At 39.7% G+C, this 23,973-nt stretch overlaps 1 protein-coding gene across 4 annotated transcripts in view; it reads left to right on the top strand.

Annotated features, from left to right (window-relative positions):
• The window catches only part of LOC139992385 (uncharacterized), a 110,989-nt gene that overhangs the window by 34,126 nt on the left and 52,890 nt on the right, over positions 1-23,973 (top strand). For 2 of the 4 annotated variants that reach the window (XM_072013172.1, XM_072013178.1), the window contains exon 2: positions 11,605-11,618. The exons of 1 other annotated variant lie outside the window; for it this stretch is intronic. The gene's annotated coding sequence lies outside the window, so the exon portion shown is untranslated. Of the gene's footprint in view, positions 1-11,604; positions 11,619-11,653; positions 11,675-23,973 lie in introns of those variants that run through there. One more of the 4 variants, XM_072013173.1, reaches the window with a different exon arrangement.

Below are 23,973 nucleotides of genomic sequence, written 5' to 3'. Positions count from 1 at the left end.
TGAAATGAAGTAGACGCTCTTCAGCATCTGTCTCTTTGAAGCTATTGCAATTTTTACCTACCCCGCTACATGATATTTCATAATAGCATTATTAACCCTTTGCACTTGGAATTTTATTTCAATTTCGTTAGCAGCAGCTCCCAACGCTTTTAAGTGTTTTATTTGAAATTCACTTTAACTAAAAAATAAGACCATTTAAATGAATAAAGGAAGAAAGAAATTCACTTGACACTAGAACTACCGATAGTTATTTCTAACAAAACCAGTGAAAATGACTGGTTTTTAAAAAATACGTAATAATAGAATATTTGTATATTTATTGATTTATTACTTTCTTACAGAAGGAATTCCATCTTATGTAGTAGATTTTTGCTATTATTAATTCATCTGGGATCCTTAAACAAGGATTGACACATTTATAAAATTATAGAACAAGTGTAAATGACTGGTCTTTAAAAAATGCGTAATAATAGAATATTTGTATATTTATTGATTTATTGCTTCCTTACAGAAGGAATTCCATTTTATGTAGTACATTTTTGGTATTATTAATCCATCTGGGACCATGATCCCTAAACGAGGATTGACATATTTATAAAATTCTAGAACCAGTCATTTTGGTAGCTGTGGTATTTCTAGTGTTGGCATCAGGCGATCTAGCGATCGATTTGGAATTTTCCTGATAACTTATATCATCTTATTGAATGACACTCAGTGAAAATTGTAAAAACGTGTGGGAAGTTGTAGAAAACGAGGGAACTGGTTAATTGAGGTTCGATAAACAAATTGCAGAACCCTTTTACACTTTGTCTGGTATTGGTATAAGTAGCCTTGATACAAAATTATTTTCAGTTTAAATACATAAAAACAAAATAAAATTCATTATATTAGGAATTGATTAAGTAGGAATTTTAAAATAAAATTGTAAAACCAGTCAATTTAACTGGTGTGGTAGTTCTAGTGTTAAATACCAGTTTTATTCGCATTATTGTTGTATTTTCTAATTTTTAAGTGTATGATATATCTTAAAACAATTTCCAGGATGCGATCCTGCTTTTTTTCGCACGTTTCACAAAAGAAATTGAACTCGATAAAGGAGCTCCTAAGCTCCAAATCACACTCGACATCAGAGTGCAAAGGGTTAAAATAGTCCGTCGAGGGAAATTACCGACAATTCTAAATCTCATTATTCTCCTCATCCATCGAACGAATCCATTTAATCCTCAATTCTCGCCATCATTTAGATAGTCGTATGGAGGATGGAATTTTAAGAAGAGGAATATTCCTAGTAAAATGTTTCTTAGATCACTCGGGAAACCAAGCTACAAAATGGAAGCAGAAGCTGGTCTGCGTCGTGGTACCTGAATTACATACGTCGTTGCAAATTGTCCGTGTTGTCCAGTCGTATCCGGACGATTCCGTGAGTTGCCAACGGGAACGCGGAAACTCGCGTCGCGGACGGACTAATCGCGTTAGAGATAATTTAATTATCCTTCGTACCGTACACTTATGAACGTGCCGCGAATTAAGCCGTTCTTTCCTGCCTCGTTTCACGGAGAATCGAAAGATCTGAAGTGTTTTGCCGGTATACCGAGCTTCGAGCGTAATCACTGGCTCGAGAAGCTTTTGTCTCTCGGACCGGTGTAGCCGCGTGGATGCACTCGTCGCACAAGTGCATTCCCTTCCCTTTCTAACCCAACCCACCATCCTTTGTTGCCGAATTCTCCGCGTGTCTCATCGTCAAACCGCGTCCTTTAACTCTCTTCTATCGGCGTGGAAATTCTTCCATCACAGAGATCCTTAGGCTGTCCACAAATCTCAACAATGTTTGATAGTCGTTAGGGTAAAGGCGGAGTTTCTCAAATTCGCGAATAAGTGGAATTGAAATTTGATAGAACGAAAATGCTGACAAATTGATGAAATTCGTAGTTTGCCAGAAGCTGGTTAGGAGTTGTATCTAATCGATGAAATCTGAATTGGTTTACGAGGATGTGGAAAATTGCGCGACGCGGTTCCCTTGGTTCTAACCTAAATTCCTCACGTTTTCGCTAGCAGAGAAAGCTTCCGTATTCGAGCGGAATACGCTGCGTGTTTTTACTCCCCTTTGACTGGCACGAGCACACAGCGCACTGCTACGTGGAACGTACAGCGTAGCAGGGCTGCTTTCAGGCCGTAATTCCATTTTGGTCTGGCTGTGGTGATCAACCGAGGCGAGCTCGTCCCTAGTTTGGCCGACGATCCACGCCGCTTGTTATATAGCTTCGTTCTGCTATCCTTTTAACGGGCCGCGCGTTATTTTTGGGGGTTGATGTAAACCGGCTGCGTGGCCGATGATGGCATCGTTTTTCTGCAAACCGCAACGACGGTGTTAGGAGTCATCGTTAAAAGCCGCATCCTCATCGAGAGGATAACCAGGGTCTTTTTGTTGCCTGCTTGTTGCACCGTGTTTCGCACGATCGCCAACAAATATTCTTTGTACAAGCGTAGAAACGTTTTGTTCGAAGGAACTGATCGAGGTAATAGAGCGACGTAATGGGAGTAACGTTTGATTTCTGTTCGGCTTCCGAAGCGACAATTGTTCCTTTACGAGGAACAAACTGTTCATACGCAAACGCGTTGCGAAATAGTCGACAAGCTGTACAAATTTGTTTTCGTCACCGTACGTTACCACTCAATTCCTACTTTTCTTTCATCTTTATCTCGCCGAATGGCGGCGGAAGCAATTTTTGTTACTGATAAAAGAAACGATAGGAGATACGAGGAAGATTGGGCAACAGCCAGCTACTTTCTCGTCGAACGTGGAATACAACGAGTAGAAACTTTTTCAACAAACACGGAGAAACCTTGGCCAACAACCAGCAGCGGTTTCGAGAAACATGCAGCGATATCGCACAGCAACCAGCATCTTTTTCAATACACACGGACGCATCTTGGGTAACAAGCAGCAGCGGTTTCAAGGAACACGGAACGATAGCAACCAGCATCTGTTGCAGGAAGAAGCCTCAGACAACAAGCGGTAACTCACTCGAGAAACACGGAGAAACACCAACGAACAAACAGCAGCACGAAGAAACAGCGGAGGAGAATCGGCGACATCTTCCAGCAACGTGGAATATAAAAGAATTTGGTCGTTGTTGCTTGGGCGAGGAGCGAGGACGGTGCTTTGGTATACCAGTGAGGTCATCGTCTGAACAGTGGATAAAAGAGGAGAAGAGTCGGCCGGATGTTTGACTAAGGTAGAACGACGGGTATATAATGCGGTTCGCGTGGAGAAACTGATGACTCACGGGCGACAGCGTGCCACAAACGATCGGTGGCGTCGAAAAGAAGTTTTTTTAGCAAGCCTGTTTTTCCAAGGAGCAGCTTGTACCTCGAAAAAGTTGACTTTAGATACTTGTTTGCTTCGTTCGATGCTCGCTTGTAGATTAGACTGCTGGCTGCTCGTGTAAGTACACGATACAACGAGATGCCTATGGCGTATCGCGTCTGCTATCTCGCCAGTAAGCGGTTTTGGTATTCTGGTTGAGTGGTTATTTCGATACTTAGTATCCGGGTGTTTGATGGGCTATCGGGCTATTGAATTTGAGTCCGTTTGATCGTGCTTTGGTAGAATGCAAGTACAGCTGGCGGAGGCTATATACGGCTGTGTGTTAGGTAGTAAATTCAAGAGTTGAGACGCAAGATGCAATCGAGATTGATGCAGCTGTAGGCTAACGTAGAATGCGTGTCTTATATGTATGAGCCTGTGTTCTCACAGGCCTGTCTCTCACACCTAACTGTGTTAGGTTTCTACCTAACCGATCAAGTTCACCTTTTTCTTTCTTTTTTTTCAATGATTCTTTTATCAATGAATACGATATATGAACATTGTACATGTACGACGACCACAACGACCACGACATGTAAGATGCTGTAATTATTTTGAACAATTTAGTAGAAGTAGCTTGAATAGCAGGTTCGTAGAACCTGTCTTTAAGATGATACGTTATGCAATAATTTTTTAAATATGCCACAGAGAAAGAAGCAATTTCAAGTTGACATCATACGACTCGAACGTCATCGTATGACATCACTTGCATGATGTCTCGAGTGACCATTTTTAATGCTCGAAGTATGTAACGTTCGACGCCTGATCGGTCCCACAACTTCATTACCATATATTGTCGAGAGTACGTAAATTCTCGATTCTTAAGTACCTGACTTCTAGTCAGGTCTTCGAGTACCAAAGTACTTATATGCGTTTGAACAGTGGATGTTAACCAAGGAATTGGAACTGTAGGAACAAGCTTCTGCCTCTTTATAGTTTCCTGCAGTATTTCTAAAAGCATTCGATTCTCCATAAACATACCAGCTACGCTTAAGTGCCTTAGATGCACGTTTCAGAGAAACTGCAACTCGCGTGACTCATTTAATATCCAATCATTCTAATATCTAACATCCAATTCTAATAATTCTAATAGCTTTAATATCCAAGTTTTATGATCATATCCAGATTACTACCGTCTAAATGGGAATATTTATCATAAATATCCCCGGTATTCCTCTTTTTTTCTATCATTCCTATCTCCTTAGGAAGTCGTAAACTGCAAACTAGCTTTTCTCGAATCGTCTGAGTCGTCCTAAGTCGACGATATAGTCGTGGAAGTATAGTTCACGCGCAGGATAATCGAACGATTGCAAGGCGAAAGACACGTCTCGTGGTGACGCAACAATGTTGCATTCCAGCCAACGCCGCGGTTGTATCGAAAGAGACGCGAGACGAGCCATTTTTGGTCGTCCGATCCCCCGCGAATCATTCTTAAATTATGCCATTCGTGATGAATAATTGATCAACGAGGACAGAAGATCGTAACTAGAATTGATAAGATCGTATGCATCTGCATGTCGTCGAAAGCGAACAAGTTAGAGCCAGTGTCTACTTTCGATGAATTAGACGGATGACTCATTGGCAGATTCATGAAGCGGTAGTGGCGAGTCTGAACTTGCACAAGAAAACAACCGCAGACGACATTCTTCCTCGTTGTTTCAGTCATCGATATTTTCAGAACTATTGAAATGAATTGAACCGTTAAACGCTGGTACAGATAGAGATACTCGCCCATCTTTTATATTTGCAGCGGATGAATCATCCGCCGATGTCCGCTGAATATGTAAAAGCCTTAACACTTTGAATGCCACGTTGGTCAAATATGACTCGCCACGGTTTCCCCTGTGACGCCACGGTGGTCATCGGTGAGCTTGAACTTCTTACAATTGTAAAAATTGTATGAAGATTGACAGTTAGGGCATTTTGAATATAACCGATAAATAGAAGATACTTTGAAATAAAAAGTGCCCCATTGAACGATTAAACATCTCTATTAGAACATCAATAAAAAAAAAAAGAGAACAAATCTTGCATCTAACGGTGCACTGTGTTTGCTTCCATATCTTTGAGGGCTAATCTACGAATATTATTATAAACACACCTTAGAAAATAATAGTAAATGCCGCTTTATAATTGTATAATTGAAGTTAGAAGTGTGAACATACCTTAATATTATATATAGAATGAGCAAATACTGTTTGCTAATATCTTCTACACGTTTTAACAATATATTCTGCACGTTTTGCTTACGACGAAATAACGAACGCGAATGGTTTGTTGAAATAAACGAAGCCTCGTTATAATACGTCGCTATCAACTGTTACCAAGGCGCCACGGTGGTCACCCGTGATCACCAATAAGATAAACGGTCCATTGGGGAAGAATGTTGTCTTACATCGTCAATTTATTATTATTTTGCCACTATATGCTTTGAATAATAAAAATACTCCCGTGGCGTCCTGAGCGAAACGTGTGATTTCGGCGTGGCAGTCAAAGTGTTAAACGATTGGATGACATAGAAATCGATCGTATTTTTTAGATGGAAAAGAAAACGTGCTTCAACTGTGGAACAATCGAATATCCCAGTGAAATCGACTGCGTTGAAGGATAATTCGACTTTCCCATAATCGTGTTACCACGGTGATCAGCCGTGACCACCAATAAGATAAACGGTCCATTGGGGAAGAATATTGTCTTACATCGTCAATTTATTATTATTTTGCTATTATATGCTCTGAATAATAAAAATACTCCCGTGGCGTCCCGAGCGAAACGTGTGATTGCGGCGTGGCAGTCAAAGTGTTAATGTGATTTACAGGATCTTCGTCGATATACATTTGCACGCGTGTCAACACTCTCTTTGTCTCACCATCTTCTATACCACACTAATAACGGAACAGTTGCATTCATCTATTTTTCGAGACGCTGTGCACACGCATTCTTTCATACATACATACGTGTGTCACTACTACACGGCTAATCTAGTCTAGCACACAAAATTACACATATCTCAATAATTTATTAAAGTTTATTTATATAGTTTTACTTCCACATCTAATTACGAAATAATAGCCGGTGACATGAGATAAATTCTCAGCACAATTGCTAGTCAACAATGTGTTAAATAAAACAAATTATCTAATACCAGAACTACCAGAGTAATCGAAATAATCAAGTCGTGTTTCTTATAGAAATTTTATGGAATTTGCAGCGGTGCATTTTTTGCTTATTCTAAGTTTGCTGCTCAATCGATGACCCTTCATTGCCCCGCGTCAATTCCACTGTCAGATACAAGTAATTATCGTAGTAGCGAACGCGTGAATAGAATTGTGTAAGTTGATAGTTGACAGGTGATGTGTGTCTTTCTGGCAAAAGGAAATTAGATGGATTTAGTTGAGTTTGGTTTCGGGTCAGTTACTCCATCAAAGTCAAAGTGTTAACGCGCCTACCGATGACGCCAGATCACCGTCACCCACTCAATGCTCTCCAGGTTGCGTTGAGAAATTGAGAATTTTTAAGGAAAAAGTATTCGGTCGCGTAGCCAGACCACGCAGCTTTGATCCAACAGTCAACGTTGAAATAGAAAATCGAAAAGAGGAAACCGAGAAGAGATACGAGGAATAGACGATGTACATAACTTCTACGATCTACGTCATCGGATTATCGTGGATCGCGGCACACGCCATAACGGTTGCTCTATTAATAGGTAGACGCACGGTCTATTACTCTTGATTAAGTCTATTAGCAGGCCAACGGTATTATGCGATAACGCACTCCACGTAACCGACTCACGCACGCTTTTATTATTACGCCAGTAAATGTTGTAATCGCGCGTTGCACTTTACGCCTGGCCGTTGAATTTTTATCCGGCGCGTGTCCAGCAAACGCGTTATCGGCTCGCGTGACCGGTTTGCACGAATTCGCGTCCAGCCACGCACACTCTACTCACAGTGGAAACGTTTTCGACTACTTTCACCGAGCGTTCGATCGCCGAAAAATTGTGCGCCGTGCGTTGCTCTTCTCGGATTTGCTCGAATATCTCGCCGATGTATAAAACGCCTATATAACGCGGCCGTGTTCACCAGCCAGATTACTATTTCGCGTGACCGCTTTGCATAAACTTGAATCACGATTCGCCAGCCTAACATATTCGATCCGCTTATCTACGACGAAATTTCGTTGTCCATCGTCTAAATATCCGAAAGCGCAACCGACTCGCGATCGAAGTAAAAACTAGCGAAAAGCACCACGTTACAAGTTCGTGCGATCTGATCGTGTGTATATGGTACGGTTTCACTTGAACAAAGTTTTACCTATTAATATAAGTTTGACGACCGATCAACACCGTGTCACGACTCGTTATCGAAGTGTTTTTAGAGACGGTGAAAAGTAGAGAGCGGCGTACGTTCCTTTCGTGACTGACACGTTCACCACGAATGGTCAACCAGCCAGCACGGTACCTGCTTTTACGTTATGCGCACATTGCGAATCTTTATACATCTATGGGAAGTTTAAAACGTAAGATTAAACGCTTTCTGTTTAAAAGTAAAGCGAAACGAAATAAAGTACTGATTATAGTAATTGATTTTATCTGTACAAATGTAATGTTTGCAAGTCGAATTAAAAACCGCGATTTTGTAAGAGACAAAATCGAAAGACCTAAAAAATGTATTTATCGCACGTTCTTCCTATTCGCAAGTATTAGGTTGTCTGGAAAGTTTCTTTCGTTTTATAAGGAAATAATGTTGCACAATGTTTTTTGTTTTATATTAATTTATTGAATTATGCACGAACATAATGATAGAAATAGAACGAAATGGGTCATACCTAAATCAATAAAATAATATAAAACAGAAATTGTTGTTCATCACCTTAACACGTTGACTGTCGTGTCACCCATATTCGGGTGACGCTTATTTGACTACTTGCGAAGGATCGTCGTGCAGGAAGCAATAAAACCATTGAATTGTTATAAAAGTAATACGAAAATGGTTTGTTAAGAAAATTATTTAGAACCGTAAAACTTTAAAGCATCCTATACAAAGCTGAGGTTGGTCGAACAATTTGGACAATAAGTTTCTTTAAATTCTCTCGTGTCTTATCGGTCCGTTCGACGTTTTTCATCTGCTTAACATAGTTTGCACGCGCGTCTAATGCTTCTTCAGAAATCATTTTTCCGAACGGTGATATTACGCTAACTCGGTCGAAGACAAGGATTTTTTGTATTTTCAGACAATTTCGCAAATCTTCTAACATTTACATCCTTGCTTGTTGCAAACCATCGAAGCGGTTACAACAGAAATTCCCAGAAGTAGTTGAACGCCAAGTTTTCCGTACCATTTGATTCCTTTGCTAATTGTGGTGGCATAAAAAAAAAACCATCAAATGGCCTGAAGGAGATTTCGTTGAAAACACGCGCGGCAGTCAACGTGTTGAGCTTTTCGGACAACCTAATATAAGGCACTGCTGTCATAAAAAACGATATTCCACTCGAATATACTGCACACGATTCTTCTGTGAAACCGTTCGATGGGAATTATTCGTCGGCATATTATAAACGAAAATCGAATGCATACGGCGAACGTGTTAAGCCACGTAACCAGAATGGATCCTGAAAAATCATCTTACCTTTACGACACAAAAGGATTACTATTACGGAGCCGCGTAAATCGTGGAACGAACAGCAGAAGAAGGAAGAGGGACGAGTTCCTTGGACGAGTTTCGATGGAGAATCACTGACGAGCCATAAAGGGACGACAAATGAGGAGGGACATCGGCCGGTAGTCCAGGATAATCCGTAGAGATGGAAGAGACGAGAACTTGTACGAAGGCTTGGTCCCCTCCTCGCCTATTGGACGCGAGTTTCCTGTCCCTCGCAGACCTTTAACACCGTGTAAAAAGAGAGAGAGAGAGAGAGAGAGAATTTTCTCTGTAGGCCGACTAGCCGGAAAGGTCGCTTACGTTTTACATTCTTGATGCCCCGTTGAATTTTAATGCTCCACATTCGAACGCTTCCTAGAAGCTGACGTTGCTGCGGCTGAGCGACGAAAATGCGGTTGGCTTGACGAATGAGGAGTTGGAATTCCTATTGTCGGATAGGATGAGCTTTTAAGCGCGCGACCACGCCACTCCAAACACTATGCAGCCTGTGTTTCGTGGGTTAATCGCACTTCGGGGAAAGTGGAAGACCATTAACGCTTCTGTGTCGAGAGAAAAAAAGGACTTGCCCCTGGGGAGATTATGTCGGAGTATGTTTAATTTAGGAATGTCAAAATTATGCAAAGTGCACCGTAGTTCCAACGACTCGATCGATATTTTATCTTTTTTCTTTGCTTTTCTCACCGCTTGCATCTTCCTGCGTTCGCACGTTTGGTGAAGTTCGTCGAATTTCTTTCTCTTATTAAATAAACGGGATTTTACGTTTATTATTTCTTGGAGCTGCGTGTTGGAGCCTCATACAACGCGAGATCTTGGATTTTCCAACGATGGACTGAGTGAAACTGTTCGATACGTAATACGATAGTCGGAAAGTTCCAAGTCTCTGAAGCAGAGCCAGATATGCGTGTGATACTAAAATTTATCCGATTTTTGAAATCATTCGCGACCGATGCAAGATTCCTCGATTAATTTCGTTTGATAGTACCGTAAGGATGGACTACAGTTGGTTTGTGTCTATCGGTGTACTGAATATGTAAATAATTGATCTCACCACACGCTATTTAGGCAGCCGCTTCAAAGTGACTTAAATTAGACCACTGATATCCAAACGCTTAATCTTGCGCAGCTGGATTGTTCCAATCGAATGTACTCGCACGAGCCGACCAATTCCACTGCATTGCGTCACTGCACGAATCGTTCGAAGTAAATTAACGTGACTCATCCTTATCAAAAACTTTCGCGTACGTTTTATCTCCAAACCCTGGGATTTCCACGACTATCACTAAACTGATTGCCAGGAAACTTACGTGTTTATTTATAGAGATTCTATAGCGATTCCAGTTATTCATGCACATAGTTATTCATAGTTATCTATAGACCAAGTTACACGCATTTCCGAGTCCATAGTTCACGTTGATTAATAGCTTTGGTATATGGCACATATACGTAGGGCTTAGTTCCTATAGCACGGATGAAAACCCTATATCTAGGCGATCGTTTCTAATAAAGTGGAATTTCTGAAGTACCGGCTGCGATATACCGTGGTTCGCGAAAATATTCCGACACCTGTAGAAACATTTTACGTATGCGCCTATTATGTGCTTTATGCGAAATCTTTTGAAATTTCGTCGGAATTTTAACAAGGCGTGACTATTACGATTGTACTGATAAGGTTTTACAACGAACCTGACAATGCTCACATAGAAGCTATTGGTATGCAAATATTTGTCGTCAAACGGCGATAATTACTAATTACTCAACTACTCGACACGTCGGAACAGATCCACAGGCTAAAAAGACATTACGCCTTAGACCTAAGCACTAGATTCAAACATACTATAAACGCTTATTAACCATGTCATAGTACCACGCCAGATAAATTTACTTAAAATTCTCTAACGAGAATTGATTGTAAAATAAACGGAAACAAAAAAAAAAAAAAAGGAAAAGGAAACGGCGATATATTTATCTTTAAATCTGTTGACAAAAGCGAAAGTTTCGTGCTATGGCAAATAACAGGGATTTAATTGCACAGCAAACTTTAATCCCCAAGTTTTCAAGTTTTTGGCTAATTTTTTATTTATTTATATTGCATATGGAAATTAAGCGAGTCGTATGATTTGGACGGTACATGGAATGGTAGCAGAGCAAACGTTCGTTCTTATCTTTGAAGTTATTGTTTAGCAGATCATTATTGTTGAAGTGGTCATCGCTTCTAAGAAAACTCTACATCCGGTCTTTTAGTTTTCTCAAGCACTGAAGTCATCGACACCGTATAGACAAAAGACTGGGTTGAAGGCAAACCATAAACTGTAGATAGCTCAATTATATTTCGATTTGTATTTACACTTAAGTATTTAAAATATATTTTCTACCTTACAATATATCCGCGCGTTCCTTTGTGTTCACATACATCTAATAACCTCAACACAAACATTCGAGTAACAAGGGAACAATGAAACTGTTTAGCTTTGCATGCACGTCATTCCATCGTTTTATGAAAATTCGATAGAACGATTATGACGATAGGAATGCTATCGTAATATCGAATAAAAAGAATTTTTATCTTCTTTTTCTAGGTCAAATACTCGAGGTACGTGGACACGAATTTAATTATACGGCAGACAAGGAAGAAGTTTCGGAGATGAGGTAATCGATTCTTTTGCAACACGCATTATCTTCTGTTTTCTCGTGGCCTTCTTCGAAGCTCTTCAACGCTTAACAAGACGAGGTCTTTAGAAAATACCGCTTTTGAGTAAACGTACTCTTTCAGATTGCCGTTTCACCAATCTTCGCTTTTGCAAAATCATCTCCGCGACTATTTTACATTTTGCAACGACGATTTTAATTAATCTCCGCATTTATACAGCTGGATTTTCCGATATTTAGCTGTCGTTCCGTGGTCTCGTTTATTCAATATATTTCACGAATGACAGTGGAATTTTTCCCTGAATTTTCCAACCGACTAACACTAGAACTACCGATAGTTAACACGAAGCTATTTCTACCAAAGCCAGTGAAAATGATTGACCTTTAAAAAATACGTAATAATAGAATATTTGTATATTTTTTGATTTATTATTTTCTTACAGGAGGAATTCCATGTTATGATTGGTATTATTAATTATTATTTAATTAATTTAAATAATTAATTATTTTTGGTATTATTAACCTATCTAGGACTATGATCCCTAAACGAGGGTTGACACATTTATAAAATTGTAGAACCAATCATTTTGACTGCTGTGGTATTTCTAGTGTTAGCATCTAGCGATCTAGCAATCGATCAAGAATTTTCCTGATAACTGATATCGTCGTATTGAATGATACGCAGTGAAAATTGTAAAGACGTGTGGGAAGTTGTAGAAAACGAGGGAACTGGTTAATTGGGGTTCGATGAACAGATTGCAAAACCTTTTACATTTTGACTGGTATTGGCATAAGTAGCCTCGATACAAAATTATTTTCAGTTTGAATACATAAAAAACAAAATAAAATTCATTATATTAGGAATTCATTAAGTAGGAATTTTAAAATAAAATTGTAAAGCCAGTCAATTTAACTGGTGTGGTAGTTGTAGTGTTAGCATCTAGCGATCTATCGATCGATCCGGATATCGTCATATTGAATGACACGCAGTGAAAATTGTAAGAACCTGCGGGAAGTTGTAGAAAACGAGGAAACTGGTTAATTGGAGTTCGATGAACAGATTGCAAAACCTTTTACATTTTGACTGGTATTGGCATAAGTAGCTTCGATACAAAATTATTTTCAGTTCGAATACATAAAAAACAAAATAAAATTCATTATATTAGGAATTCATTAAGTAGGAATTTTAAAATAAAATTGTAAAACCAGTCAATTTAACTGGTGTGGTAGTTGTAGTGTTAGCATCTAGCGATCTAGCGATCGATCCGGATATCGTCATATTGAATGACACGCAGTGAAAATTGTAAAAACGTGTGGGAAGTTGTAGAAAACGAGGGAACTGGTTAATTGGGGTTCGATGAACAGATTGCAAAACCTTTTACATTTTGACTGGTATTGGTATAAGTATCCTCGATACAAAATTATTTTCAGTTTGAATACATAAAAAACAAAATAAAATTCATTATATTATCCTTTTAGTTATCGTTGCGAAAGTCATTACATCATCGCGAAAGGAAAATATAATATGAGTAGGAATTTTAAAATAAAATTGTAAAACCAGTGAATTTGAGTGGTGTGGTTAGTCCCAGTGTTAACGTTGAAAGTGATGAATGTTGAAAACTGTCAAAGCTCAGACGTTTACTTTGCAAGATTCTCAATATGTACAATCTCTGTACACCATAAACAAATAGGCGAATAAATAATATCCATGGTGCACGGTGTATGGAAGCTTTCGTAGAACAATTAGCAACAGGGTTGAGTTGCAAACTGTTCGGATGAGAAAAAGTCGCGGTTGCAGATGTCGAAGCGTACAGGCTGCGCCCGGATTCAGGCGTTCTTTGTTGCAAGTTTTGCTGCTGAATGCTCGCATCTGCTCGAAACGCTTGTTAAAAGTTCACGCTAATGACTATTCGTCGACGCTAATTCGTGCAACGCGCGTGACCCGAATGAACGTTTGCCTCGGGCGCTTTTCGTTTTTCACGTTCGATATAGCCATCTTTTTATTTTATCGAACTGCTAATTTCAGAGAAATTTGCGATAATTCGATGTAGTTAAATACATTTTTATCTGATGTTTCACAAGAGTCGGCATTTGTCGTTGCAAACGCCGTTTTCATGGAGCCATTGGATCGAACCAATGCAGATAAAATCCCTCCTCTCGATATTTCATCGCGTTGGAAGTTCGTTTGTCTTGTATCGTGTGAATTTTCAAACCGACGCGATTATGGTCGACGATAAGGATGAAATATGTCTCTGATTGAGGGACGATCGGAGGAAATAACAGGTAATAGCGTGCCTCTGAGTCATTGCATCCACGGTTTTTCAAGTAACGTTTCGAAGCTTTCGAGTATTCGAGCAGCAGAAGCGTGCTTTTTTCAGCTGTAAGACTCGTAATGGTATCAGATTTTGAACGAAGAGGCGCAGATCTTATGGAAAATTCTACAGCATTTTCTTCTTTTACTTTTACTGTAAATTTACTGGCATCTCTTCCAACAAGAAATTCACATTAACCCACTGTAAAAGGATCTTTTCTTGTCCGTAAGAAGATAAGGAAATTACAGTTTAGAAGATAAAGTAATTGCGGTTAATCGCTGTGTACATATTTTTGAGTCTGATAAGAGGAACAGGAACTGGTAACTGGTACAAAGAAATTGCTTATTAGCGACGCGATAATGTAATATCAAAGCAATGTGTTACAGAATAAGAAATAAGGAAGCAGTACTTAAAAGCATAGACATAGAAGATTTTATAGAACAGAGAAAAATACAAAAAAACGTATATGAATTTTTAAAAATTTTCAATCAAACTGCACTCTCTTTCTCTTGGCGTAATAATCAAAGCGAATCCATACCGATTCGCTACGAAAGTTACATTGCTCATCGACGAACGAACGAGAGAGGCGAAAGGGGACAAAAAGGAATATGCAAAAGAAGGATGAAAAAAGCAGCAAGTGTTAATTGACTGTGCAGGCTGAAGCCAGAGGGACTGGCAATCTCGTCGTTTCCTCCGGCTGATGCAACTGGTCGCCGAGAAAGCCGAGTTAACACGTAACACATGTCTCGCTGTGCTGGCCTGGACTCGGGCCTGGCCGGTTCTTCTTTTTTGCCACTGTGACCTGTATTAAAGCGAGCTGAAGCCATGGAAAACGGACTTCTTCGTTCCATCAAAAAATCAAACACGAACTACACTGTTACATCGTGTAAATTCTTTCCAATTTAATCTACTCGCCTTCTTCGAACTACAGTATTTTGTCACTTTGTAAACATAGATAATTTTGAAGCAAGTATCCTCGTGTACTATAAAACAGGCCTATCTTTCATAAATTCGTTTCTATTTGCTAAATTCTTAAGGGTCTGCACCGTCATCGTAATTTCAGAATACCGAATTCTGTAAAGAAATATTTCTTAAAGCTTCTACAGTCGTTAATTGGCTTGAAAAATTCTACGGTACGTTTCACACAGATTCTATATTTTACTGATCAGAGAGAAATTGTTCATTTTAAGAGATCTAGCCAAGATGGCTACGCGATATTTCAGCGGAAAAGCTTTTGCATGTAGCGCGTATCGTCGCTGTTGTGTAAAAGCTTTCCTTCGAACAACGTCGAGATAAAGTCAACAGCTACGTTAATATCGCCTCGAACTACCTCGTCTTTCCATTTCCTATTCGCTTGTTAAACAAATTCTAAACTTTGTCAATTTTTACACGCCACTCGTAATCCTCGCGCTTTTGCCTGCGTTTCAATCTCTCTTTTCTCTCCTTCCTCTCTACAATTTCCATATCGTTATCCAGAGTCAGTAACGTTGCACTCTATTACCTGGAAATAAAAGCAGCTGTCGAAACTTCTTGCTTCTGTTACACACACAGAAGCTTTGTACTTCGAAGTTTTCCATCTCGATCGAACGATAATTAAGCTGACCGGTAATTACGTTAATTACGCGGTACTAGCGCGGACTGACCACGGTATTTTCAAGGGAGCACGACGTTCAGCCAGGGAACAACGTTGATAATGATAGCGGCAGGGAGCTACAACGACGACCGAAATTAATAGGATTCAATCGGCCGCCGACTGTGCAATTATGAGCCATTATGGGTTTGAACACCACCCTATAGAAACTAAACGTCGGTGTGTTTGATATCACGCTGGGATATCCGCCTCTCTCTCTCTCTCTCTCTCTCTCTCTCTCTCTCTCTCTCTCTGCAGCAATCTAACCTGATTTATTTCGTATTTCGGTCTATGATGATTCTAAAGGGGATAGTCCAAGTTTGAACGTGGATCGCGGCTCAACGTTGGTTAATTAGAAATTATTGCGACAATGAAGGGGACGCAGCGTGTATCGGTGAGGTACAATGTTACAGAGATTGTAAACGTGACTAGAGGTGCACGATGCGTGTGGTCGAGCCGTGCAACGTACATGTTGAACGAGATTGATGGAACTCGTGCAATACTAGCTAATTACGCGAGTGTATCGATAGGACTGGATCGTCGGATTATCGAGCAACCGCCATGAATTTTCAGCATCGGTGTGTATAAATCGAATCAGAGGGGATAATGTCTTCTTCTATTCGCGTTCATTTTGTATTCTTCTCTTCCTCGGTGAATTACGTACTTTGGCTCGCAGACAATAACCTCGTATCGAAGCATACTGAATCCGAATCGTTCGCTTCCTCGATGTAAAATGGGATTATGCGCAACGTTTTACGAATAATGACTTTGCAATTACGTATAAGCGATATTCAATTCGTAATCATTGAACCTGACAGACTATCTGCTCTTCAGAACAGACGCCACGTCTCAAAGATCGTTGTATTAACACTTTGACTGCCACGCTGGGTCATATATGACCGGCCACGGTTTCTCCTGTGACGTCACAGTGGGTCATTGGTGACCGGAGCGCTTGAACTACTTGTAAAAATTGAATGAAAATTGAGTTAGAGCATTTTGAATATAACCGATAAATAGAAGATACTTTGAAATAAAAAGTGCCCCATTGAACGATTAAACATTTCTATTAGAATATCGATAAAAGAAAAAGAGAACAAATATTGCATCCAGCTGGGCACTGTGTTTGCATCCATATCTTTGAAGACTAATCTACGAACATTATTATAAACACACCTTAGAGAATAATAGTAAATGCTGCTTTATAATCGTATAATCGAAGTTAGAAGTGTGAACATACCTTACTATTATATATAAAATGAGCAAATACCGTTTACTAATATCTTCTACACGTTTCAACAATATATTCTGCACGTTTTGCTTACGACGAAATTACGAATGCGAATGGTTCGTTGAAATAAACGAAGCCTCGTTATAATACGTCGCTATCAACTGTTACCAAGGCGCCACGGTGGTCACCCGTGACCATCAATAAGAAAAACGGTCCATTGGGGAAGAATATTGTCTTACATCATCAATTTATTATTATTTTGCCATTATATGCTTTGAATAATAAAAATACTCCCGTGGCGTCCTGAGCGAAACGTATGATTTCGGCGTGGCAGTCAAAGTGTTAAACGATTGGATGACATAGAAATCGATCGTATTTCTTTAGATGGAAAAGAAAACGTGCTTCAACTGTGGAACAATCGAATACCCCAGTGAAATCGACTGCGTTGAAGGATAATTCGACTTTCCCATAATCGTGTTGCCACGATGATCACCCGTGACCATCAATAAGAAAAACGGTCGATTGGGGAAGAATATTGTCTTACATCATCAATTTATTATTATTTTACCATTATATGCTTTGAATAATAAAAATACTCCCGTGGCGTCCAGAGCGAAACGTGTGATTTCAGCATGGCAGTCAAAGTGTTAATACCCATAAAGGCTTCTTTTACTCTGTTTTTTTTATATCTTTCCGATATAGAAGGCGTAGCTCGTATTTTATATATACTAAGCACCTTTAAATGTCACATAGACCAGACTATTCCGATTATGACTCGTGGCAATTGCAATAGCGAAATTCCTGATTCACGTACGTTGTTTCACTCGCTTGATATTATTACGATTTGTCTCCACCTGGATACGTCCACTTACCTTTATGCAGTTTCATATCCTCGTGGACACGACCGAACAAACGAGACCTGAAATTTATTCCACCCGTTAAATAGCAATGAGCAAGAATGATCGTTTTATGTTGTCCGAAAAGTTCCTTTCGTTTTATGAGGAAATAATAGAAGCACAACATTTTTTGTTTTATATACGTACGATCCATTTTGTTCTGTTGAGATAAACACCGCGACATTTCACAGACTTGGTTTCACGTTTTTATGAAGCTGCACTGTTGTAAAAGACACGTTTGCGAAAGAAAGACACTTTTCGGACAAACCTTCCTCAAATCAGTTCTCGACATTCTCTCTGTTCTAACACTCTGAACCGTCACTCTGTTGGATTCGTGCAATAAATTTGATCACTATGTGTAAAGTTCAATTCTTTATCTTATTTGTGAAACGTTTGAACTGTGACGCAAGGATCACCGGTGATCTGTCAATTTCGCGATTTCTTGTGTCTCCTACGTGACACGATCAACGACAAAAAGAAACTTAATTTCCACAAGATTTATCACGCGTCCGTAAATTGTAGCATAACTTCGACGTGCCGATTGATTGGAAACGGTAATTATCTAGTTTCACCGGTACGAAGACGACGTTGGAAAGAAATGTTTGTCGCGACATTCGGAAAAACGTGAAGGAATTCTTGGAAAGTCGTAGATTAAGTTCATATCCATTTTCCATACTTTACGTGTCCTCCGAATTCTGTACATTTTTACTCTAAAATTGCCCATAAACGCGTAGATAAAAATAAAAGCCAATGAATTTCCTAATGCGATCCACAAACGACACTTGCCTCTCGTCATCGACTTCGCTCTACCCGTGGCACGTCTATACGTCAGTCAAGTCCGACGTTGGGTGGAACACAGGGCACGAAGGTTCGCCGTATTGTGATAACGACGCTTAAACGATGCCGCGTAAACTTACTTGAATGGGTACCATTGTGCTCGTCCTACGTCGACCATCATTCTTTCAGCCAGTTTTATGTTTTACGTCGGTTGCATGGGTTATGTTTATGGGAACGCCGTCTGGTCGCGTCTATCCGCCGTCAGCATTTAACCTTTCCGATCAGTTTTTCTCTCGGCTTTTTATTGCGATGCTCTTCCCACCCTGTCCGCCTCCTTCAACCTTTCTCTCGATCGTCTTTCGTTCGATACTTATTGCCAGCCCTTTATCTCTCTTGTTTCCCGCTGGTTTTTTTTTTTCTTTTCCTCTTCTCTTTTATCACTTCTGCACGACCGCCTTTGGCTGCAAGCTGCGTCCTCGTGTTCCGCAGAAATCGTCGTAAATAGCTGCCTTCTCTTCGTGGTTAGTCGCTGTTCCAATCTTCGGAGACCATTGAAAATTTCTCAAAAAGGATTCGACACTCTGACACACTTTCTCCTGTCGAACGATTCGCTGTGAGCTTAATCGGCCGTCTTTAATTCTTCTCTCGATCGTATCGGCAATTGACCGATAAAGAAGCGACATGACTATGCATAGATTTAGTCGGCAGTGTTTAAAACATAGAAATTCTGCGACATTGTAACGTTCCCAACGTTTAAGAAAAATGTTTACTTTGATGCGATATTTTAATTAGAAACGTAGTATGTATCAATGAATCTTTCGCACTTGCATTGGTCAGTTTGTTTAAAAAGTTATTGGCGATTTGAAAGGACGGTGCTTGAAAATCACGAGATGAATTATTTTTCAATTATCTTTTCAAAAGGACGACGGACACTTCAGGCTAACAATTTTCAATAATAATGTTAAAATAACTCCACCGTAATTTCCATTTAATTGCCAATGAGCAGACGGAGAGCACAGACAAAATACTTTAGAGCGTAATTAATCGATGAATCATTAGAGGAACGTCCCTCGTTCCATTCCGGAGATACTTCAATCTCTTCGGTTGAATTTTTATATTTCTGCTAGCCAGTATGAACAGCGCTGGAAAAACCGTAAAATATAGGCAATAAAGTTACTTTCCCACAGATCGATAGCCATATCAAAGTAATAATTACCATATTTTCGATAATAATAATAAAGTAACTTTAATCTTCATTTAATTACCAATCAAATTTCTAATAACATTTTTTAGAAAACAGAGAAAATCCATCAATGCCAACGCTCGATGAATCATTAAAAGAAAAATTTTCTCTCTCTTTCTCTCCATCGTCATACCAGAGATGCTTTAATCTCTTTGGCAACATCATCGATGCCCCGATCACGCAGGACACGGTTAATTAACACAGATTGCTCGTCCCATATAGACCTTCATTAGGAACCGGAAAGATGGTTGGAACAAACGGTTCTACAGGTTCAACGTAGATGAGGAGCTGACCTGTCTTTCTCAGAGTTTATACAACGACGTGTACATCGTACGAAATTTCGCGTTTGAATTTTATCGGTTCGAAACGTTTCGTTTCGGTGATAGCGTGGAACGAAAAGCCAGACCGATTAGAGTTGGCCATGGTTAATTATAGAACAAGCCCAATTAGTCGGGGCTGCATGGCATTGCGAGTTAATTAGCGCTCGTCAGCCAGTTTGAGCGGGTTTCGCGAGACTCGCGACGTCAAGATGAAAAAGGAAAAAAGAAAAAAAAACGTGAAATGGCCGCGCGAACGACGCTTCCCGGAATCGAATTTTCATTTCGTAAAGCTGTCCCTGCTGAAGTGAATTATCTCGTGAAAGCGAATTTTCCTTTGCCTCGTGGACATTTGCTCGTAGCAAACGTTCCGATGTTTGCCGCGATACGCTTCGCTACTTGCCCAAAATTCGGCAAATTTTTCTCTTTCAGTTCCGACGCATGATTATTCATAATTACAATTTCTCATTTTCTGTGCTTCAAAGTATTTCACAATTTTCAGGGACTTTTTTGCGAGCTTCAAACGTTTCGAAAGTTTCGATGAAATATTCAATAGCAGAACTATCAAACTCGTTGAAGCGAGTTTCAATCTTTTGTTCCTACGATTCTCCGGAAAATATACAGATGCTTCTCACGAAATTCAAACTTCATCTGCCATGCCAGCTTCCTTCAGTTCCAAATACGAATAAGTTACATTGCTGTAAATTCAGTGCATCCCAGTGTATTTCAAGCTATTGTAATCCCTATATATATGTGTGTGTGTGTGTGTGTGTGTGTGTGTGTGTAAATTGTACTTTCTCAAAACGTACTGCTACGATGTTAAATTATTATGTATTACACATTGCGGTAACCTGCAACAGTAAGATCGATGCGTAAGACCTTAACTAAGACTTCGAAGAAAGGAAATGATATCAGAATACGTGGAATGTTTGCCTCTGTTTATACAGCAAAATTTTATTCTAGCGAAACCGCTTAATCTTCTGGATCCTAGACCGCAGGTCGATGATACCGCGATCGAGATGCACGTGTCACGTGCGATGTCACCGCACTGATTCAACAGAGGATCGTGAATCACGATCGCCTTTCGATCGAGCGTGACATTTTTACAAAGAGGCACACCTTGTTGATTCACAGGTCGTCGCAGAGATTAATCCGTGAAATAAAATTCCTCGCGACTCACGATAAAAGCATCGATCGGATCAGCCCTTTGAAGGATCGTCGAACTTAACCTAAGGCTCAAGAAGACTTGATATCGCGTTCGAGAAAGTGTTGATCGACTTTAATCCGACTATCGTCGATCGAGTCACGATATCAAAGCATCATTACGTTATTGCCATTTATTGTATGTGACGGGACTATTGTTTGGAATTGATTCAGAAATGTAAGTACTTATAACATGGTTAGATAACACGAAAGGCTGACTAAGAATTTCCTAAGAGCAGACTTATTGACAATATTTGTCAATAAGTAAGCTGAGGTAATATTTATAGCGAAGTTAATGGAAGATCAAAGCTGCTAAAGTCTGTCAAAAGGTAGAAGAGAATAGAAAATTAGACCACCCTGAAACGGTAAATATTCTTCTGGTATTCCCAGAATGGTACCCAGCCTCCCGGAAGCTAAAACGATCAGATCCTCCTCCTATTTGTTGCACAACTATAATACGATTAACACTTTGACTGCCACGGTGGTCATTGATGATCGGAGCGCTTGAACTTCTTATAATTGTAAAAATTGAATGAAAATTGAGTTAGAGCATTTTGAATATAACCGATAAATAGAAGATTCTTTGAAATAAAAAGTGCCCCATTGAACGATTAAACATTTCTATTAGAACATCAATAAAAAAAAGAGAATAAATCTTGCATCTAAAGGTGCACTGTGTTTGCTTCCATATCTTTGAAAACTAATCTACGAACATTATTATAAACACACCTTAGAAAATAATCGTAAATGCTGCTTTATAATCGTATAATCGAAGTTAGAAGTGTGAACATACCTTACTATTATATATAGAATGAGCAAATACCGTTTACTAATATTTTCTACACGCTTCAACAATATATTCTACACGTTTTGCTTACGACGAAACAACGAACGCGAATGGTTTGTTGAAATAAACGAAGTCTTGATTTAATATGTCGCTATCAACTGTTACCAAGGCGCCACGGTGGTCACCCGTGATCACCAATAAGATAAACGGTCCATTGGGGAAGAATATTGTTTTACATCATCAATTTATTATTATTTTGCCATTATATACTTTGAATAATAAAAATACTCCCGTGGCGTCCTGAGCGAAACGTGTGATTTCGGCGTGGCAGTCAAAGTGTTAAACGATTGGATGACATAGAAATCGATCGTATTTCTTTAGATGGAAAAGAAAACGTGCTTCAACTGTGTTACAATCGAATATCCCAGTGAAATCGACTGCGTTGAAGGATAATTCGACTTTCCCATAATCGTGCTACCACGGTGGTCACCCGTGACCATCAATAAGAAAAACGGTCGATTGGGGAAGAATATTGTCTATCATCAATTTATTATTATTTTGCCATTATATGCTTTGAATAATAAAAACACTCCCGTGGCGTCCTGAGCGAAACGTGTGATTTCGGCGTGGCAGTCAAAGTGTTAACACTTCACCAATCGATTCAACAGCATACGCACATCCGACCGGTATCTCAGGCGCAGATTCTCCCTGGCGCCGGCTCTGTTTAGACTCTCCAATACCATTCTTTTTATTCATCACGTACGATACGTTTCTCAAATTGGTATAAAACTGTGGGAGCTTACAAAGCAACGCAACTGACGCAACTGAGCAAGGTATCTTAGTACTAAATAACAAATTACTGCTCAAATAATGAGAAAGATTGTCGGCGACAAAAAGCCGATTAATAGGCTATCAGTCAGTAAGCGTTGGGAACAAAAAGCCGATTAATCGGCTATCGATCGGTAAAATGTTAAGAATTTCCTAAGAGCGGACTTAGTCCACTAAGATTTGTGTTTGATGGTAAATTGGGTAATATTTATCAACAAGTAAGCTTAGGTAATATTTATAGCGAAGTTAATGGAAGATTAAAGCTGCTTATGTCTGTCAAAATATAGAAGAGAATAGAAAATTAGACCATCCTGAAATATTAAATATTCCTCGGATGTTAGCTGGCAACATCACATCCCATCCTCCCGGAAGCTAAGACAATCACTTCCTCCTTTTATGTGTTAATCAACTATACGTTTAATATTCAACTCTATGCATTAAAAAAGACATAAAAGTTTCCTACGTACGCAAGTGTCGGAATACTTTCGCAAACCAATGCAAATCTAAAAAGCTGCAAATGTGTCAACCACCATCAGCCAACGTCCATAGAACCAATTCCAATTCTGAATCAATTTATAATCTACTTTGCAGCTCCATCGTCGTTACGCTACTGTTACATCCCTCACAATAACTCGTACATTCGAAATCAGACACATTGGAATTGACAGCGGCGCGTACGGTGTATAGTCAGCTGTTAGACAGACCGGAAATCGCGTTCCATCTTCGATAGCGTCCGTCAAGGGACAGTTAAGTGTCAGTGACCTCGACGCGTCCTATAATGAGCCACGAACACCGACGTTAATCATGCTCTTTTCTAACCCGACAGCTAAGTAGCTTGATCGCGCTGCTCGTGATGCGATTTCACGTGAAGGATGCAAAAGTGTGTTTCGTCGTGGAGTTAGTGCGACGATTCGAATCGCGATAGCCGGCCAGATTATTCCGTGCACGTACAACTACTCTTATTCGGAGGAAGGAGGAGTGAAATTACGTAGTTGTTGGTAATTCGACGAATTTCTGAAGTTACCAACGTCGGCTGAAACTCCCGGATTTGGCGGAAAGGATGGAACCTGGGTACGAC

This window comes from Bombus fervidus, chromosome 11, assembly GCF_041682495.2.
Source record: "Bombus fervidus isolate BK054 chromosome 11, iyBomFerv1, whole genome shotgun sequence".
In the NCBI taxonomy this organism is placed as follows: Eukaryota; Metazoa; Arthropoda; class Insecta; order Hymenoptera; family Apidae; genus Bombus; species Bombus fervidus.
Note: the sequence above shows the minus strand (reverse complement) of the source record. Positions and strands in the feature narration are given on the sequence as shown.